Genomic DNA, 22,576 nt, shown 5'->3' with positions numbered 1-22,576 from the left:
TATAACTTTTGTAATACAGTACAATAGCCTAAAGTTTAGGCTATCATACAAACAAATGTAACATTCAACCTTAAAATGAAAAAATACATCCATGGCCACATTGAGGTTACTGTAACTATAAATGTCTTCTTATGTTACCATATTGATCAACGTCTAAACCAAATATTCACGTTGAAATTACGGTAGCACAGACTGACACTCAGGCTATCTTCCCCAGGGATGCAGTATTAGTTATATTCTAATTAATTATTCTTATATGAGTAAGTTCAAGCTCTTGAATCTGCACATTTCTCATCCTGAATCCAGTCCACTTATCAACTGTTCAGGATGTTAAATAGTGCATGAATTTCCATGTGTAGAACTCCCACCCGCCCTGTGAGGGACTTGGAAATTGTACAGTATCTTGTAAACGAATGGTAGGCTTCAGTAACTCAACAGCTTGCATTCAATGTGCATTGCAGCATCTACAGCTTGGTCTCTTATCTAAAACTTGTTGTCAGCAGAGCGTGAAGTCCCCACAGCATCCACTCACTGTCTGCACCAACTCTCCATTAAGAGATCTCGCAAAGAATGAGTGAGCAAGCAAGAGGTACCAAAACCTAATATTAGATAAAGGGAACCTGAGTGAACAAATAACACAGCAATTACATACTTATTTCATTTATTTCATTAACAAAGTTATGCAACACCCAATGCCCCTGCATGAAAAAGTAATTGCACTCAATAACTGGTTGTGCCACCTTTAGCTGCAATGACTCCAACCAAACTCTTCCTGTAGTTCTTGATCAGTCTCATTTTTGACCCACTCTTCTATGCAGAACTGCTTTAACTCAGCGACATTTGTGGGTTTTCAAGCATGAACTGATCGTTTCAAGTCCTGCCACATCATCTCAATTGGGATTAGGTCTGGACTTTGACTACGCCATTCAAAAACGTCACATTTGTTGCTTTTTAGCCATTTCCATGTAGACTTGATTGTGTGCGCTTCTGCTTCCGCTCACAGACGGATGGCCTGACATTCTCCTGTATAATTATCTGATACAGAGCAGAATTCATGGTTCCTTCTATTAAGGCAAGTCGTCCAGGTCCTGAGGCAGCAAAGCATTCCCAAACCATCACACTACCACCACAATGCTTGACCGTTGGTATAAGGTTCTTACTGTAGAATGCAGTGTTTGGTTTTCACCAGGCATAATGGGACACATGTCATCCAAAAAGTTATACTTTTGACTCATCTGTCCATAGAACATTCTTCCAAGAGTCTTGATGATCATTCAGGTACTTCCATGTGCTTTTTGGCAAACTTGAGTCAACTTTTGGGATGAGATGGTCCCATTGTGTCTGGCGAATAGGGAATGGTGTCAGCTCTATTCATTTGTTTCTATCTGCAACTTTCTGAATGTTTCACCTCACTCAATATACAGCCCCCAGAATTTGTTCAGGTCTGATTGGTTGACTGAGGGGACACGTGATCATCAATCTTCCTTCCTATTGGCTGTTTGGATTGGCTGAATGATGATTTGCCAACGCCACTGTGCACAACGCTTTTTAAATATTTTTGTATTCCGTCTCCATTCACTGGATTCCTCATGTTACAGTCCCATAGCTCATCCTCTAACTCCTCTTCCTCCTCTTCCTCTTCCTCAGTATCGTCCAGTGTCCTCCATCCTTGCCACTCCCCAGAGGTCCCATCCACAGCTCCAGCCCTGCTTTCCCCCTCGGTTGGCATGCCGTTGGAGTACTTTCCCTGGGCATGGCCCTCCTGTCTCTGGGCATCTTCCTGCTCCTGGATGGTGGGCAGCTTGCACTGCTTGGGGCAGTGCTTCCTTAGGCCCATGAGGAAGGGCTGAGGGAGGGAAAAGATGTCCACGTTGTTGCGATCTAGTGTTCGATCTCTGTGGGTTACACAAGCTCTTGCTCAGTTTCTAATTTTCGTTTTAGAACGTGAAATACTATGATTTTTGGTTCAACTGACAAAGGGTCGTAGTGATTAACTATATTATACAAGCTGTATTCGTAATGTTGAGCCGTTTTCATATGACCTGGTCCGTGAGCTCGGTGAAGCCCAACTCGAGGCTTCGCACACAGGTGGTGTGCAGACAGAGGTGGGCAGCCAGGCACTCCATGTCCCATACACCCAGTGGCACGCCAGAGAGGTCAACGGCATCGCCCACGGGAGGGGAAGAGAGGGCGACTTTCAGACTGGAGAGAGGAGAGACACATTAATATCCTATATCAGGAGAAAAATAAGATGTATTGTCCTTGTGCACAGCAGAGAGTCTTGTTCCAGACCATATATTAGTAAAATATACACTTTTAACACACACCATTTTAAAAGTACACCAAAAATGAGGGGTCAACTGACACTGAAAGGGAACACACACACAGTCACTGTCACTAATGACTGGCTGCTAAATGACAGCCTGCTCTCAGGTGAGCTAACTGATTCAGGTGGATTGAGACAGCACTTGGTTGGCTTCTTAGGTCAGGGCTACATCTCAATGAAAGGGAATGAGGCTAGAGAGAAATTAAGGAAACTTACAGTGCCTTGAGAAAGTGTTCATACCCCTTAACTTATTCCACATTTTGTTGTGTTACAGCCTGAATTCAAAATGTATTAAATTGATTTTTTTCTCACCCATCTACACACAATACCCCATAATGACAATGTGAAAACATGTTTTTAGAAGTTGTAGCAAATTGATTGAAAATTAAATACAGAAATATCTCATTTACATAACACCCCTGAGTCAATACACGTTAGAATCACCTTTGGCAGCGATTATAGCTGTGAGTCTTTTTTGGGTAAGTCTCTAAGAGCTTTGCACACCTGGATTGTACAATATTTGCCCATTATTCTTTTCAAAATTCTTCAAGCTCTGTCACACTGGTTGTTGATCATTGCTAGACATTTTCAAGTCGTGCCATAGATTTTCAAGCAGATTTAAGTCAAAACTATAACTCGGCCACTCAGGAACATTCACTGTGTTCTTGGTAAGAAACTCCAGTGTAGATCTGGCCTTGTGTTTTAGGTTATTGTCCGGCTGAAAGGTGAACTTATCTCAGTGTCTGATGGAAAACAGACTGAACCAGGTTTTCCTCTAGGATTCTGCCTGTGCTTAGCTCCATTTCTTTTTTATCCTGAAAAACTCCCTTAATGATTACAAGCATACCCATAACATGATGGAGCCACAACTATGCTTGAAAATATGGAGAGTGGTACTCAGTAATATGTTTAATTGGATTTGCCACAGACTTTGTATTCAGGACAAAACGTTTTTTGCAGTATTACTTTAGTGCCTTGTTGCAAACAGGATGCATGTTTTTTCAGGCTTCCTTCTTTCACTCTGTCAATTAGGTTAGTATTGTGGAGTAACTACAATGTTGTTGATCCATCCTCAGTTTTCTCCTATCACAGCCATTAAACTCTGTAACTATTTTAAAGTCACCATCGGCCTCATGGTGAAATCCCTGACCGGTTTCCTTCCTCCCGGCAACAGAGTTAGGAAGGATGCCTGTATCTTTGTGTAGTGACTGGGTGTATTTATACACCATCCAAAGTGTAATTAATAACTTCACCATGCTCAAAGGGATAATCAGTCTCTGCTTTTTTTTGTTTTTACCCATCTACCAATAGGTGCCCTTCTTTGCGAGGCATTGGAAAACCTCCCTGGTCTTTGTAGTTGAATCTGTGTTTAAAATTCACTGCTCGACTGAGGAACCTTACAGATAATTGTATGTTTGGGGGTACAGAGATGAGGTAGTCATTCAAACATTATGTTAGACACTATTATTCCACAGTGAGTCCATGCAACTTATTGTGTGACTTGTTAAGCACATTTTTACTCCTGAACTTATTTAGGCTTGCCATAACAAAGGGGATGAATACTTATGGGCTCAAGACATTTCAGCTTTTAATTTGTAATTAATTTCAACAAAAAAAACATAATTCCACTTTTACATTATGGGGTATTGTGTGTAGGCCAGTGACAAAAACACTCAATTTAATCAATTTTAAATTCAAGCTGTAACACACCAAAATTTAGAAAACATCAAGGTGTGTGAACACTTTCTGAATGTAATGTAGATCACATTAGGCTTGGGCGGTATAGGCATACCGGGGTATTTTCAAATACCCATGGTATGATTTAAAATACAGTCAATACAGTTGATATGTTGTTGTTTTTCTTGTTTTTTCATCCATTTTATTATTTGTTATTTTAAAATAAATATCTGCAGTCAACTTGTGCACTATATAAAGCAGATTGCATTCTTCATTTCACCTGTTTCATATTTTTTTCAATTTAAAGCCATTCTCCAAAGCAGCTGATTGAGCCAATCACATGGTATGTTTGTTTACAAAGAGCACACGGAGCAAACTGAAGTATCGTGATGTGACGATCCACTGATGTGCAGTGGTGACCAAGTTACACTAATGTTTGCCAGCTAATGATCTTATAAGTGTATGTTAACTACAGTGGAGGCTGGTGGCAGGAGCTATAGGAGGATGAGTTCATTGTAATGGCTGGAATGGAATAAATGGAATGGAGTCAAACATGTGATTTCCATATATTTGATGTGATTGTTTCCATTCCATTTATTCCGTTACAACCATTACAATGAACCCGTCCTCCTATAGCTCCTCCCATCAGCCTCCACTGGTTAACTATCTAAGATGTGCCATATAAATTCTCTCCAGCTCAGGGCTCCAGCTATGCATTTGGTTTGCTAACTTGCTAGCTAAGTGGTTAGCTTGCAAGATCAAGCTTCTTGGTTACAGCAAAGAAAATCAATCCCCTTCCTGGATCAAGATCCCAGCTACCTAATATTAGTTTTGTACATGCAACAAACTGTGAATAGCCTTTTGAGATATTTTAATAACTTTATGAGCTGGGTTGTCTGTCTTTGCGATTAGTTTATTTTTGTTTGCGCTTGTTAGCTTTTAGCTAGCGTCAGCTATGGGAATAGTACTTTGTTAGCATTCGTTAGTTTTTTTACATTTGGAAAGAAATAGCGGTATACGCCGGTATGGTACAGGAATGGTATGAAGTTCTAAAATTCTGGACACCGCCCAACCCTAGATCACATTGTCGTCTCACACCCCAGTGTATTACCAGACAAAGATATGTGAGGGATAAAACTCATAGAAATTAATATTTACCTTTATCTCGATGATTAGAGGTTCCAAAACTGGAGACGTTCCAAAAAGGGACCACTCCCCTCCCGCCCTCTCCTATCTCTGTGTCGGCACTAATTGCCTCTTAACGAGGGGCAGGGCACTTATTTTAACGAAGCTTACTGCTAGAAAATGACACTTTACTTAATTAACTAACAGACATAGTGGGCAGAAGATCGGTTCCCGTTCCTGTATTCCAGACAGTAGAAGTTGCCTCTAACTGCTGATCCAGAATCAGATATACAGTGGGGAGAACAAGTATTTGATACACTGCCGATTTTGCAGGTTTTCCTACTTACAAAGCATGTAGAGGTCTGTAATTTTTATCATAGGTACACTTCAACTGTGAGAGACGGAATCTAAAACAAAAATCCAGAAAATCACATTGTATGATTTTTAAGTAATTCATTTGCATTTTATTGCATGACATAAGTATTTGATCACCTACCAACCAGTAAGAATTCCGGCTCTCACAGACCTGTTCGTTTTTCTTTAAGAAGCCCTCCTGTTCTCCACTCATTACCTGTATTAACTGCACCTGTTTGAACTCGTTACATGTATAAAAGACACCTGTCCACACACTCAATCAAACAGACTCCAACCTCTCCACAATGGCCAAGACCAGAGAGCTGTGTAAGGACATCAGGGATAAAATTGTAGACCAGCACAAGGCTGGGATGGGCTACAGGACAATAGGCAAGCAGCTTGGTGAGAAGGCAACAACTGTTGGCGCAATTATTAGAAAATGGAAGAAGTTCAAGATGACGGTCAATCACCCTCGGTCTGGGGCTCCATGCAAGATCTCACCTCGTGGGGCATCAATGATCATGAGGAAGGTGAGGGATCAGCCCAGAACTACACGGCAGGACCTGGTCAATGACCTGAAGAGAGCTGGGACCACAGTCTCAAAGAAAACAATTAGTAACACACTACGCCGTCATGGATTAAAATCCTGCAGCGCACGCAAGGTCCCCCTGCTCAAGCCAGCGCATGTCCAGGCCCGTCTGAAGTTTGCCAATGACCATCTGGATGATCCAGAGGAGGAATGGGAGAAGGTCATGTGGTCTGATGAGACAAAAATTGAGCTTTTTGGTCTAAACTCCACTCGCCGTGTTTGGAGGAAGAAGAAGGATGAGTACAACCCCAAGAACACCATCCCAACCGTGAAGCATGGAGGTGGAAACATCATTCTTTGGGGATGCTTTTCTGCAAAGGGGACAGGACGACTGCACCGTATTGAGGGGAGGATGGATGGGGCCATGTATCGCGAGATCTTGGCCAACAACCTCCTTCCCTCAGTAAGAGCATTGAAGATGGGTCGTGGCTGGGTCTTCCAGCATGACAACGACCCGAAACACACAGCCAGGGAAACTAAGGAGTGGCTCCGTAAGAAGCATCTCAAGGTCCTGGAGTGGCCTAGCCAGTCTCCAGACCTGAACCAAAATAACATCTTTGGAGGGAGCTGAAAGTCCATATTGCCCAGCGACAGCCCCGAAACCTGAAGGATCTGGAGAAGGTCTGTATGGAGGAGTGGGCCAAAATCCCTGCTGCAGTGTGTGCAAACCTGGTCAAGACCTACAGGAAACGTATGATCTCTGTAATTGCAAACAAAGGTTTCTGTACCAAATATTAAGTTCTGCTTTTCTGATGTATCAAATACTTATGTCATGCAATAAAATGTAAATTAATTACTTAAAAATCATACAATATGATTTTCTGGATTTTTGTTTTAGATTCCGTCTCTCACAGTTGAAGTGTACCTATGATACAAATTACAGACCTCTACATGCTTTGTAAGTAGGAAAACCTGCAAAATCGGCAGTGTATCAAATACTTGTTCTCCCCACTTTCATCATCCTAATAGTTATGGCTAGGTTTGGTGGTAGGATAATCTAATCCTAGATCTGAGGTTAGGGCCAACCTTTACAGTACCACAAGCAGAAAGGTAGTGATTGGTCTGAATTTACATTCGGTCCCATGCCACTGTAGTTGAAAGTTTGTATTATCATAACACAGTAGTATCCGTTTGTAAGTGTAACAGAGGTGGTTCTGAACCATGCTCGGTGGTAAGTAACCTTGCCTGAGACCTGAAAACATGTGTTGGCTTCCCAAGTGAATGCAAAGGCTTTAGCTCAACAGGCTAACACAGTTTTGTGGAACATAGAAGACTACAGGTATATGAGATAATTGGGGCATACACTGAGTGTACAAAACATTAGGAACACATTCCTAATATTGAGTTGCACCCCCTTTTGCCATCAGAACAGCCTCAATTCGTCGGGGCATGGACTCTGCAAGGTGTCGAAAGCATTCCACAGATGCTGGCCCATATTGACTTCAATGCTTCCCACAGTTGTGTCAAGTTGGCTGAATGTCCTTTGGGTGGTGGACCATTCTTGATACACACAGGAAACTGTTGAGTGTGAAAAACCCAGCAGCTTTGCAGTTCTTGACACACTCATACCGGTGCGCCTGGCAAATCAAATAGCATTGTATTTGTCACATGCGCCGAATACAACAAGTGTAGACTTTACCGTGAAATGCTTACTTACGAGCCCTTTCCCAACAATGCAGTTAAAAAATAAGAAAATTAACAAATAGATAAAAATAAAATAGTAACACAATAAAATAACAATGACGAGGCTATATACAGGCTATATACAAGGAGTACCAGTAACGAATCAGTGTACTAGGGTATGAGGTAGTTAGGGTGATTGATTGAGGTAATATGTACATATAGGTAGGGGGTGAAGAGCAGAAAGTCTGGGTTTAATTAACTGTTCAGCAGTCTTATGACTTTGGGGTAGAAGCTGTTAAGGAGCCTTTTGGTCCCAGACTTGGCGCTCCGGTATCGCATGCCGTGCAGTAGCATAGAGAACAGACTGTGACATGGGTGGCTGGAGTCTTTGACAATTTTTAGGGCCTTCCTCTGACACCACCTGGTATAGAGGTCTTGGATGACAGGGACCTTGGCCCCAGTGATCTACTGGGCCGTACGCATTACCTTCTGTAGCGCCTTGCGGTCGGATGTCAAGCAGTTGCCATACCAAGCGGTGATGCAGCCAGTCAAGATGCTCTCAAAGGTGCAGCTGTATCACTTTTTGAGGATCTGAGGGCCCGTGCACCTACTACCATACCCCGTTCAAAGGCACTTAAATATTTTGTCTTGCCCATTCACCCTCTGAATGGCACACATACACACTCCATGTCTCAATTGTCTCAAGGCTTAAAAATCATTATTTAACCTGTTTCCTACACTTCATCTACACTGATTGAAGTGGATTTAACAAGTGACATCAATAAGGGATCATAGCTTTCACCTGGATTCACCTGGTCAGTCTATGTCCTGGAAAGAGCAGGTGTTCCTAATGATTTGTACTCTCAGTGTACACTAACAGTACAAATCCCTCCATAAGAGCCCTTGATTTGCTTTTCAGTCCATCACTGACTTCGCAAGCTGCGGAACATCCCCTGTGTTCATCCCAAATAAAGAGTGTGAGTAGATATTGTGAGGGTTAAAGAATATGGATTACTCTAGTTGGATTAGAAAGGAGTCATTTTCTACACTAAAAGGTACAACTGGCAGCCGGAATCCGTTTCAGGATATCATGCACTAGCATTAGTGTGTGCAACACACGTCTTTCTGCACAATAGTTACTGTAAAAAGGTGCTGCTAGCATCTGGAATACCTTCGAGTATATCGAGCCCTACCATTGGCACAATGAGCGAGTATCTCCCAGTTGCAGAGTCATCCAAACAATGTGGCGGCTGCACTAAGCCTGGGGTTAAGTGCTAGCGCCATGTGCCGGGGAAGAGGGAGACGGGCGTGAAACTAACACACAGAAGCAGCCAGGGGAGAGAGAGCCGCGTTGAAGCTAATCGCATTAGTACAGTAGTACAAGCCTCTCGCATTCCTTCCAGTTTATTCCCCTGTAACAGTAGCAGAGAATGAGAAGAATGCTTAGGGGGGATGGCAAGGGAGACAGAGAGAGAGAAATAGAGAGTGTTCCAGAACATGTGGGTCTCTGACCTCCTTCTGCACCCAGCATGGCAGTACACAGTCACACACACACACACACACACACTTTTCTCTGTTGTGAAGGCACCCTCTAAAGCTGGCTAGAGATTTCATCGCTCTTCTTTTTTCTTCTTCTTTACAGTGCCTTGCAAAAGTATTCATCCCCCTTGTCGTTTTTCCTATTTTGTTTCATTACAACCTGTAATTTAAATGGATTTTTATTTGGATTTCACGTAATGGACATACACAAAATAGTCCAAATTGGTGAAGTGAAATAGAAATAAATAACGGAAAAGTGGTGCATGCATATGTATTCACCCCCTTTGCTATGAAGGCCCTAAATAAGATCTGGTGCAACCAATTACCTTCAGAAGTCACATAATTAGTTAAATAAAGTCCACCTGTGTGATGATCTGTTACATGATTACAGTATATATACACATGTTCTGAAAGGACTCAGAGTCTGCAACACCACTAAGCAAGGGGCACCACCAAGCATAATTTCCTCATATCGCATGTGTCCAGTACACGATTTGTGTCCACCACACAATTTTCTTCATAATGCATTCGTGTCCAGTACACGATTTTCTTCATCAAGAATTCAAATTCCAAGGCTAGGGTCTAGGGTTAGAGATAAGGTTAGGGGTTAAGGTTAGGGCTAGGTAACATGTTAGCGAAGTAGTTAAAGGGTTAAGGTTAGGGTTAGGGCAGCGGTTCCCAAACTAGGGGTCACCTTATATGAAAATGGGGTCGCGGGAGAATTTCCAAAATCCTGAAAAATATATAAATATACAAAAATACAGTTTATATACTGAACAAAAATTTAACCCAACATGCAACAATTTAGAATATTTTACTGAGTTACAGTTCATTTCAAGGAAATCAGTCAATTTAAATAAATAAATTAGGCCCTAATCTATGGATTTCACATGACTGGGGAAGGGCCACCCACTGGGGAGCCAGATCTAGCCAATCAGAATGAGTTTTTCCCCACAAAAGGGCTTTATTACAGACAGAAATACACCTCAGCACCCCATCAGATGATTCCGCAGGTGAAGAAGCCGGGTGTGGAGGTCCTGGGCTGGCGTGGCTACACGTGGTCTGTGGTTCTGAGGCCAGTTGGACGTACTGCCAAATTCACTAAAATGACGTTGGAGGTGGCTTATGGTAGAGAAATTAACATTAAATTATCTGGCAACAGCTCTGGTGGACATTACCACAGTCAGCATGCCAATTGCACGCTCCCTCAAAACTTGAGACATCTGTAGTATTGTGTTGTGTGACAAAACTGCACATTTTAGAGAGGCCTTTTATTGTCCCCAGCACAAGGTGCACCTGTGTAATGATCATGCTGTTTAATCAGCTTATTGATATGCCACACCTGTCAGGTGGATGGATTATCTTGGCAAAGGGTAAATGCTCACTAACAGGGATGTAAACACATTTCTGGTCAAAATTTGAGAGAAATAAGCTTTTTGTGCGTATGCAATATTTCTGGGATCTTTTCTTTCAGCTCATGAAACATGGGACCAACACTTTACATGTTGCGTTTATTTTTTTGTTCAGTATACAGTATATTATATCGTCATTGTTTCTCAAAATCATTGTAATGTGGTTAACCTTAAAAATCTAAATGAAAATTATTCAAATCTAAATGATGAAATTCATGGGAAAAGGCCGCACTTGACCGTTGCACTTGAATCATTCCCATGGTGAATGGCTAGGCAAGCTACACTATGAAACCACACTATTGCAGAGACTTGGATATCACCAGCCACAATTGATATGGTGAAAACAATGTGTGTGGAGGCAGAGGCACACTGTTAAACAAATAATTTATGCTATTGCTAGCATTCAAGAAGAAACTGACTGAACGACTCAAAAACTCCCCAGCTTATGCTCTCCAAATGGAAGTTAGCTGTGAGGCCCGAGATGCCCATGCATTGACTTTTGTTCGCTATACATGTTGGGGGATGCTATTCACAAGGACATATTGTTCTGTCTCACGATTCCCGAGCATGAAACGGCACAGGGATGTTCTGTGTGCTGCTTGGCTATAATGACGAAAAACAGATTCCATGGAATCGAATGGTGGGCTTTTGCACAGATGGGGCTCCATCTATGGTGGGACGGCGGGCAGGCCTGTGCACTCTGGTTATGAATGTGTCTCTCTCTGCCATATGGACACATTGTATGATACACCGAGAGCAACTGGCGGCAAAAGAGCTGAGCACAGAACTCGGAGATATACTGCAGAAGGTAACTTCCATTGTAAACTACATTAAACCCCATCCACTGCGCAAAACGACAAAAACAATTCACAAGGTTGGGGTCGCGAGAATTTTCAGATATCAAAATGGGGTTGTGGAACAAAAAAGTTTGGGAAGCCCTAGGTTAGGGTTAGCTAACATGCTAGCTCAATAGTTAAAAAGTTGTTAGTTGCAAAGTTGCTAATTAGCTAAAATGCTAAAGTTGTCCATCATGTGATTTGAACACGCAACGTTTGGGTTGCTAGACCTTCCCGTTAAACGCTCACCCATCCTCCCCGACCATCCTCCCTCCTATCGTTTCTGTCTTAAGTAACCTACTGCCTTCATCTGTGATTGAAATGCACTGTATACAAAATCGTGTGGTGGACACTATATGTTTTTTTTCACGTGTCTGTCTCTGTCACGAATTTTGCGTAAGTAATTTGTGTCTATTACACGATAATTTGTGATAGTGGGTTGGTGTACCACAATTCAGCTTCTAGCTGCTAATGTGTACAAGATTACCTATAAACACTCTTGCATGCGTGTTTGTACTTGACACTGTACTAGGTGTGCGTCCCAAATGCCATCATATTCCCTATACAGTATAGCACACTACTTTTCACCACACTACTTTTGACCAGAACCCTATGTGCCTAGGTCAAAGATAGTGCAATATGTAGGGATTAGGGTGCCATTTGAGACAGTCCGTCAAACAGGTGTGTGTGTGTGTGTGTGCCTGCAGTGAGTGAGTTAGTGAGTGATTTAGTAAGTGGATTTGTGAATGAGTGCATGCATGTGTATGCAGGTGTCCTGTCGTAGTGGCAGTGGCCTCACCTGGGCTGAAGCTTGCTCTTCAGGAGCCCCTGCCTGCGCCACTGGGAGTGAGGGCTCAGGTGGTACATCAACTGACGACACACCTTCTCCATAGCACCCAGGGAATCCCGTTCCTGGGGGGGTGGGGGAGAGAGAGAGAGAGAGAGAGAGAGAGAGAGAGAGAGAGAGAGAGAGAGAGAGAGAGAGAGAGAGCGAGAGAAAGAACATTTAGAAGTGTGTCGGAGACAGCCTTGAAAATGTTCATTTTGTCTTTAGTGTCATAAATTATCCTTGCCTGTGCTCTGTAAAAATATGGGGGGGGGGCACATGACCTCCTCCTTAGGACCATCTGGAGGAACGCCCAGAATGTGTTCTACAGTTGAAGTCAGAAGTTTACATACACCTTAGCCAAATACATTTAAACTCAGTTTTTCACAATTCCTGACATTTAATCCTAGTAAATCCTAGGTCAAATGTTTCGGGTAGCCTTCCACAAGCTTCCCACAATAAGTTGGGTGAATTTTGGCCCATTCCTCCTGACAGAGCTGATGTAACTGAGTCAGGTTTGTAGGCCTCCTTGCTCGCACACGCTTTTTCAGTTCTGCCCACAAATGTTCTATAGGATTGAGGTCAGGGCTTTGTGATGGCCACTCCAATACCTTGACTTTGTTGTCCTTAAGCCATTTTGCCACAACTTTGGAAGTATGCTTGGGGTCATTGTCCATTTGGAACACCCATTTGCGACCAAGCTTTAACTTCCTGACTGATGTCTTGAGATGTTGCTTCAATATAGCCACATCATTTTCCTTCCTCATGATGCCATCTATTTTGTGATGTGCACCAGTCCCTCCTGCAGCAAAGCACCCCCACAGCATGATGCTGCCACCCCCGTGCTTCACGGTTGGGATGGTGTTCTTCGGCTTGCAAGCCGTCCCCCCCTTTCCTCCAAACATAATGATGGTCATTATGGCCAAACAGTTCTATTTTTGTTTCATCAGACCAGAGGACATTTCTCCAAAAAGTACGATCTTTGTCCCCGCAGTTGCAAACCGTAGTCTGGCTTTTTTTAAATGGGGTTTTTGGAGCAGTGGCTTCTTCCTTGCTGAGCGGCCTTTCAGGTTATGTCGATATAGGACTAATTTTACTGTGGATATAGATACTTTTGTACCGGTTTCCTCCAGCATCTTCACAAGGTCCTTTGCTGTTGTTCTGGGATTGATTTGCACTTTTTGCACCAAAGTACATTCATATCTAGGAGACAGAACGCGTCTCCTTCCTGAGCGGTATGATGGCTGTGTGGTCCCATGGTGTTTATACTTGCGTACTATTGTTTGTACAGATGAACGTGGTACCTTCAGGCATTTGGAAATTGCTCCCAAGGATGAACCAGACATGTGGAGGTCTACAAAAAAAATTCTGAGGTCTTGGCTGATTTCTTTTGATTTTCCCATGATGTCAAGCAAAGAGGCACTGAGTTTGAAGGTAGGCCTTGAAATACATTCACAGATACACCTCCAATTGACTCAAATTATGTCAATTAGCCTATCAGAAGCTTCTAAAGCCATGACATCATTTTCTGGAATTTTCCAAGCTGTTTAAAGGCACAGTCAACTTAGTGTATGTAAACTTCTGACCCACTGGAATGGTGATACAGTGAATTATAAGTTAAATAATCTGTCTGTAAACAATTGTTGGAAAAATTACTTGTGTCATGCACAAAGTAGATGTCCTAACCGACTTGCCAAAACTATAGTTTGTTAACAAGAAATTTGTGGAGTGGTTGAAAAACGAGTTTTAATGACTCCAACCTAAGTGTATGTAAACTTCCGACTTCAACTGTATATGTTAAGATAGGAGACGGTGCCAGACACATGCAGGAACCAACCTTATGAACCATGCAAATATAACTTGTCTGTGTAAGCAGTATGTAAGAGAACTAACGGGACTGCCCCGGCAGAGCTCACTTCAGACCGGTACTTTATGCATCTAAGTTTGACTGTGACCTCTCCAGCTTGCTGTTAATAAACAATGATTCATCTAAAATTGACTTCAGGTGTCCCTGGTGGAAATTTCCACGACAAGCGAATGAGAGAAGGTGAGTGAGTGATGTTATTGGACCTTCCTTTTCATAACAGCCTTGACTTGTAGCCCAGCATGTTTTCTTTCCATGCCTGCTGCCAGAGCATATATTGACTGGGCTAGTATTGATCCCTGAGGCACCCCTCTGTCTTGACTGGTTCTGAAGAGGATTCACACACAGCCCAGCTAGCACATTTGGTTCCTTGGAAGTTCTGGGAACGTAACTTTTTGGTTTCCGATTGGTTTTGAGAACAAAGACCTACGTTTCCTGACCGGTAAAACTGAACGTTTTTTTAAACGTTCTGAGAAAGGAAGTGAAAATTTCACCTGTTCTGGGAACATTCATTTTTAGGTTGCAGGGAAGTTCTGAGAATGTTTTACTATGGTTTAATTAACATTCTGAGAACAGAAATTACTTCCTTAAAACTTTCACTGAATGTTTCAATAAGACTTTTAATAACAGTGCTAGCTTAGATTGACTGTTTTGAACTCCAAGCACAGATAGGACACATGGAAATTAATTTGCTTAGGCATTAATCATGCAAACATATTTCTTTTTTTATTGTGGCATGGCGTCTGTGATATTAGAACCTATGATCTTCTGTTCTCTATCCATGGAATTAGTCCACTGCGCCACCAGGATGGAGATAGCATGCCATGTTTCTTTTAACTCACACAAAGCTGTTCATTTTAGTCTATTCAAACAGATCCCATTACAAAGGAAACAATCACTCATTAAGATTAGTGGACGCTGCCAACACACCTGAACACACCTACCTAAGGGTAGGTAACAACACATCTGCCACACTGATCCTCAACACGGGGGCCCCTCAGGGGTGCGTGCTCAGTCCCCTCCTGTACTCTCTGTTCACCCATGACTGCATGGCCAGGCACGACTCCAACACCATCATTAAGTTTGCCGACGACACAACAGTGGTAGGCCTGATCACCGACAACGATGAGACAGCCTATAGGGAGGAGGTCAGAGATCTGGCCGTGTGGTGCCAGGACAACAACCTCTCCCTCAACGTGACCAAGACAAAGGAGATGATTGTGGACTACAGGAAAAAAAAGAGGACTGAGCACGCCCCCATTCTCATCGACGGGGCTGTAGTGGAACAGGTTGAGAGCTTCAAGTTCCTTGGTGTCCACATCACCAACGAACTATCATGGTCCAAACACACCAAGACAGTCGTGAAGAGGGCACGACAAAGCCTATTCCCCCTCAGGAGACTAAAAAGATTTGGCATGGGTCCTCAGATCCTCAAAAAATTCTACAGCTGCACCATCGAGAGCATCCTGACTGGTTGCATCACCGCCTGGTATGGCAACTGCTTGGCCTCCGACCGCAAGGCACTACAGAGGGTAGTGCGTACGGCCCAGTACATCACTGGGGCAAAGCTTCCTGCCATCCAGGACCTCTATACCAGGCGGTGTCAGAGGAAGGCCCTCAAAATTGTCAAAGACTCCAGCCACCCTAGTCATAGACTGTTCTCTCTGCTACCGCACGGCAAGCGGTACCGGAGTGCCAAGTCTAGGTCCAAAAGACTTCTCAACAGCTTCTACCCCCAAGCCATAAGACTCCTGAACAGCTAATCATGGCTACCCGGACTATTTGCACTGCCCCCCCACCCCATCCTTTTTACGCTGCTGCTACTCTGTTAAGTATTTATGCATAGTCACTTTAACTCTACCCACATGTACATATTACCTCAACTACCTCAACTAGCCGGTGCCCCCGCACATTGACTCTGCAACGGTACCCCCCTGTATATATAGCCTCCCTACTGTCACTTTATTTTACTTCTGCTCTTTTTTTTCTCAACACTTTTTTTGTTGTTTTATTTTTACTTTTTTTGTTTAAAATAAATGCACTGTTGGTTAAGGGCTGTAAGTAAGCATTTCACTGTAATGTCTGCACCTGTTGTATTCGGCGCATGTGACCAATAAAATTTGATTTGATTTGATTTGATTTGAACACACTTAACAAGATAGAGGATAGAGAGAGTTTTGTTGATGCTGAGAACGGAATGTACAGTGCCTTCAGAAAGTATTCACACCCCATTACTTTTTCCACATTTTGTTGTGTTACAGCCTGAATAAAAAATTGATTACATTTAGATTTTTTGTCACTGGCCTACAGTACACACAATACCCCATAATGTGAAAGTGGAATTATGTTTTTCCACATTTTTACAAAATAATAAACATTTAAATCTGGAATGTTTTGAGTCAATAAGTGATCATCCCCTTTGTTATGGCAAGCCTAAATATGTTCAGGAGTAAACATAAGCTTAACAAGTCACATAATAAGTTGCATTAACTCACTCTGTGTGCAATAATAGTGTTTTAAAATGATTTTTTAATGACTACCTCATCTCTGTACCCCACACCTACAATTATCTGTAAGGTCCCTCAGTCGAGCAGTGAATTTTAAACACAGACTCAACTACAAAGACCAGGGAGGTTTTCCAATGCCTCACAAAGAAGGGCACCTATTGATAGATGGGTAAATTAACAAAATAAAAGAAGCAGACATTGAATATCCCTTTGAGCATGTTCAAGTTATTAATTACACTTTGGATGGTGTATCTATACACCCAGTCACTACAAAGATACAGGTGTCCTTCCTAACTCAGTTGCTGGAGAGGAAGGAAAACGCTCAGGGATTTCAGCATGAGGCCAATGGTGTCTTTAAAACAGTTACTGAGTTTAATGGCTGTGATAGGAAAAAACCGAGGATGGATCAACAACATTGTAGTTACTCCACAATACTAACCTAATTGACAGAGTGAAAAGAAGGAAGCCTGTACAGAATAAAACATATTCCAAAACATGCATCCTGTTTGCAACAAGGCACTAAAGTAATACTGCAAAAAATTTGGCAAAGTAATTAACGTTTTTTCCTGAATACAAAGTCTTATGTTTGGGGCAAATCTAATAAAACACAATACTGAGTACCACTCTCCATATTTTCAAGCATAGGGGTGGCTGCATCATGTTATGAGTATGCTTGTAATCATTAAGGACTGGGGAGTTTTTCAGGATAAAAAAGAAACGGAATGGAGCTAAGCACATGCAAAATCCTAGAGGAAAACCTGGTTCAGTCTGCTTTCCACCAGACACTGGGAGATTAATTCACCTTTCAGCAGGACAATAACCTAAAGCACAAGGCCAAATCTACACTGGAGTTGCTTACCAAGAAGACAGTGAATGTTCCTGAGTGGCAGAGTTACAGTTTTGATTTATATCTACGGCAAGACCTGAAAATTGTTCTCTAGCAATAATCACAACCAATTTAACAGAGCTTGAAGAATTTAAAAATAAATAAAAAGAATGCACAATCCAGTTGTGGAAAGCTCTTAGAGACTTACCCAGAAAGACTCACAGCTGTAATCACTTAATGTAAACACAACTGAAGACAGTCATTTTTGGAGACAGGTGTTTGACACGACAGCGCTACGGTTGCAAGCAAAAGTGAGTCATAGCGGTTGCTAACTAACTGTGAACAGCCTTAGCTAGCTAGATCTACTTTCAAGCATATTCAATTCAAATTCAAATAACTTTATTTTCCTGTGAGAGGAAAACTTATTTTAAGGAGTGGTTCATACAACAAAGCACAAATATTTTTTTTTTAAATGTATACAATAAAGGTGAGTTCATCTCTAGTCATCTCTAGTGAATGATTGCTTAGTTCTTGCAGATGGAACACTGTCAGAGGTTGTTTGAATGAGTGTGCTGCCTCTATTGAAGTGTTTCCATTTCCATCTCATTATTTTCTTTGCCCACCATCTCTCTACCTCTGCCTGTCTAAACTATTCCCAGGCCTGACCTTTCTGCTTGAGAAGGGAGAGGAAACTCATGAATTAATATCTCAATTCTGTTAAGCTGCCATCCTGAAGACAAACATCTATAACTACACACATACAGTCATTTATACAGTAGGTGTGCATGTGGTTCATTAGCTCCAGCATTAACAACAGCCTTGCTAGTCCAGTTAAGGCGCTAGGGTGAATTACTCATCTCACTCAGATGGGGGTTAGCTCTCTCTCTCTCTCCCTCTCCCTCTATCTCTGTGTATGTGTCTGTGTGTGTGTGTCAGAGAGCGAGAGAGAGAGAAGGGGTGGGTGGGGGGGGGGGGGGGGGGGGGGGGTGCAAAGACAGAGGTTATGAATGTGTTTGAGTTTGGGTGTGCGCACGTGCCTGTATGTATGTGTGCACATAAGCGCAACAGAGGTTAGCTGTGAGGCCCCATCTCTGTAGCATCAAACCCACCCCCTCTCTCCCTGCTCCATTCAAGTGGTGATTATCAGAGCAAACCAATGAAAGCAAAGCCACAGCGGTAAAATGAATGGGTACAGCGACACATCTCAACACAAAAACATGAGTTACATTGTCTGTCAACAACTGCAATGGAAGGTAACACACACATATACAAAAGATAATGAACGATGACTACTTTGATAGACAAAATAAATGTTGTCAAGCAATGCTATTTCCATCATAAGAAAGCAATTTCATACCCTTCCTATGTGCTTGTGTGAGTGCTTCTGTGAGTGCATATGAGAGAGAGAGAGCGAGAGAGTGAGAGAGAGAGTGTTCCTCAGGCAGTCGGTCTCTATATATAGTTCAGTCTCTGTGAGCGTGTATGTCTGACACCAACCCTCAATGGCTTGTCATCTTGTTATCTTGGACTATTCACAACTGGAGACTGGAGGACATTTTCTAAATGGCTCATGGTGACCACTCTTAGAACACACATTCTCAGCAATTATTGTGAAGTAACAAATCAAGACAAAACATCTCTATGGTCAATTTCTCTCGGCTCGCCTTTGTCATGTATTATTTCTGCCAGTGAGTGAGTGGGTGAGTCACTGAGCCCTCAAACATTGCGGTGAGCACATTTCAATCTCTGCCCCAGCCATGTCCACTTCAAAGTTAATAAATTGGAGATGACTACAGATGGGAACTTCCCCTATGCTTGTATCCAGACACACACATACACACACACACACACACACACACAAGCACACAAGCACGCGTGCACACACGTGCATGCAAATGCATTAATGCACAATCACACACATATGCACACACAGTATATTCATTCATGCTTTTCAAACAAACTCATCCAAATGTAATTACACTGGCATTGGTAAGTTACACACCAATGCTGAAGAGAAAAGTATGTGTGAGTGAGTGAATGAGAGAGAGAAAGAGAGATTGTGTGTGTAGGAGAGAAAGAGAGAGAGAGAGAGTGATTGTGTGTGTGTGTCAGAGATTGTGTGCACGAGAGAGACATGGTTCCACCGTCTTGGGGCAGGTCACGCATCTGGCCAGGCTGATGATGAGGTCGTGGGTGATAGGATCCACCAGGTTCCTGAAGCTGGCGTAGCGGTACAGCACATCATCCAGAGACGTGGACTCCATGCCTAGATCCTACAGCCAGGGGAAAGGGATTGACTGATTAAATTGAATTCATTTGGGGGCGAATCCTAACTTCCACTTAAGTTTCCACTTAGTCATACATTGATGTCAATAGTGCGGTATGGTGATCATGCAGCACACACAACATTGTGCAATGACGTCACCCACCAATACAGCTAAAGTCAACTGTCGTGCACAGAGTGACACACTAGCTTCTTGCTCTGTCAGTAGCACAGTTGACTTTAGTGATGCTGTAAGCTTATATTTGTCCTATTTCACACATGTATTGGAAATGTTTTTTTGGCATATACCACTCATCTTAAGACACCTTCAGAGAGTAGGGTCACCATTATCAACAGCAACCAGTTAAGTGCCTCGCTCAAGGGCACAACAACATATTTTTCACCTTATCGGCCCGGGGATTCGAACTAGTGACCTTTTGGTTACTGGCCGAACACACTACCCGCTAGGCTACCTGCTGCCGTACTGGACAGGGTTCCAAGTTTGCTTCTTCCCTAGAAGACCGGGACGCAACTCACTCTGTTCCATAAGCACACTATCCCCAGCACAGCTTCTACTCTGTACTACACTACTTAAAGTTGCGGGTTCAATCCCCACAAGACACCTTCATGGGCTGGTTTCCCAGACACAAATGAAGGCTAGTCATGGACTAAAAAGCGTGCTCAATGCAGATTATCCATCGAAAGTGTTTCTTATTCCACGACTATGCTTAATCTGTGTCCAGGAAACTGTCCCTCAATGTAGCCTGCTCATTTACCTTCCCTGGGAGAGAACATCTGAATGCGAAATGACTGTCCAGCTCCAACAGATGTTGAGTCCCAAATGGTACCCTATATAGTACACTACTTTGGAGCACTACCCTATGGGCCCAGGTCAAAAGTAGTACAATATATAGAGAATAAGGTGCTATTTGGGACGCAGACCGAGTGATTAGCAATGCACATGTGCACAGGGATGTCAGGTGGGACAAATAGCATTCACGTCATAATGGATTCTCCATTTGAAAGAGAACAACGCCTCTGCTCTGCTCTACAACTGGCCCACGCTGGCCTGCTAACATTAGCATGAAAATACACCGGACATCATGGGATACAAAGCAAAAGGAAAACATGATGCAGTGGATACTGGGCAGAGTAAGACACGGACCTGCTTTTAAAACAAGGGTCATATTCACTAGGAACGAAATGGAAGCAAATGGGCTGAAATGGGGAGGGTGTACCTGAACTTAAGAAACACTTGTTTTCGTTTTCCGTTGTAAAACGTTTTGCTACAGTGTGCACTAAAGAATACGACCCAGGAACGGTACAGGTGTATGCAAATAGAGTACTATATTTCTGTAACAACCAAGGAGAATATTATATAAATATCGGCATACAGAACTACACACACTCTTTGCATATTATTGTATGAAACAATAATTACACCACTGGATATGTAGGCTTACGTGGTCCTCTGCAGCTCAGCTGGTAGAGCACGGCGCTTGTAACGCCAAGGTAGTGGGTTCGATCCCCGGGACCACCCATACACAAAAAAATTAAATGTATGCACGCATGACTGTAAGTCGCTTTGGATAAAAGCGTCTGCTAAATGGCATATTATTATTATTATTATTACTTGAGAGACCCACATATAGGGAGTTAACAATGTAAATTTGCTAAACAGGACATATGAAATATGCATACGTTGGATAATTCATAATACTCTAGGGGTCTATTGAACTGCTGATATGAAGAGGAAAGGGGAATCCATGGTAAATCAATGGGCTTGAGATCAGGATAATGTTCATTAGTGCAAAACATTGCAAAACATTTTGCAACGGAAAACATTGGACAAGTTCAGGCAGTTCTACCCCGTTTTGGTCTGTTTACTTCCGATTGGCATCTAGTGAATACAAACCAGATATGTGGGGGTTGAAGGGATGAAGCATCTTCCACTAATTTAAAGTCCAAGCAGCAACAACCTCCCAGGGGTCCCAGCTGAGTCACATGCATTGGACCTCATACAGATTTCCACTAAATCAAGCACCTACAGCTATCGGTTATGAGTGTCACAAACATCCTGTGTGTGTGTATAGGGCCTACCAATGTCATCATTGGTAGGCCCTATACCCACATGATTTTTGGATACTACTCTCTCTCTCTCTCTCACACACACACAAACAACAACAAATCTACATGCACACACAAACCCTCCCTCAACCCACACACACGCACGCACACATACCCCCACACACCTCACCTGTCGGAGTGTCTTCAGCAGCTCGGTTGCGTCCTCTTGTCTCCCGTCCCTAGCCATCATCAACACCCCCTGGATCATACTGATGCGTCTCTGGTAGGGTGGAGGAGCCCCGCGGCTTCCCAGACGATCACCCGACGACCGCCGCCTGTATTCGCTCTGCGTCCGTCTCCAGGCACTGAGCAGTGAGCATGACCTGCCGGAGTCCGACGTGGCTCCCTTCGTCTGTGTCATCCCCATCGTGCGTCGTAAACGGAGTTCCCAAATCGTGAACGACGCCTATTCATCTGCAAGACTTGCTACTAACTCAACCTCCCGTAGCACGAGGGACAACAAAGCCGCGAAGCAGCGCATCATTAGAAAAACTAAAAACAGCTCATTTGGTGAAGACCGCATGCACAAAAAAGTTCGCGCTGCACAAAGCCAATAGACCTATTGCTCAAGATGGGAAAAAATCAATAAGCCTAATTCAAGTATCCAGTCCATCCGCTAGCCTACTGTATACAAATAAGCAGGCAGACGCAGCTCCACAAATCGCAGTGAGGCAGAAAATAT

General features: G+C 42.9%; 1 pseudogene across 1 annotated transcript; it reads right to left on the bottom strand.

Moving 5' to 3' along the window:
• Positions 1–1,438: 1,438 nt before the first annotated feature.
• LOC311135850 (leucine-rich repeat-containing protein 75A-like) lies at positions 1,439–22,153 on the bottom strand (annotated as a pseudogene). The gene is made up of 4 exons: positions 22,025–22,153; positions 19,649–19,777; positions 12,281–12,393; positions 1,439–2,202 (listed from the first exon to the last, which is right to left on the bottom strand). The product of its transcript is annotated as a leucine-rich repeat-containing protein 75A-like (transcript).
• Positions 22,154–22,576: the final 423 nt, after the last annotated feature.

Source organism: Coregonus lavaretus, assembly GCF_964263955.1.
Source record: "Coregonus lavaretus genome assembly, chromosome: 10".
NCBI lineage: Eukaryota > Metazoa > Chordata > Actinopteri > Salmoniformes > Salmonidae > Coregonus > Coregonus lavaretus.
The sequence above is the reverse complement of the archived record's forward strand: the minus strand, read 5'-3'. Positions and strand labels throughout refer to the sequence as shown.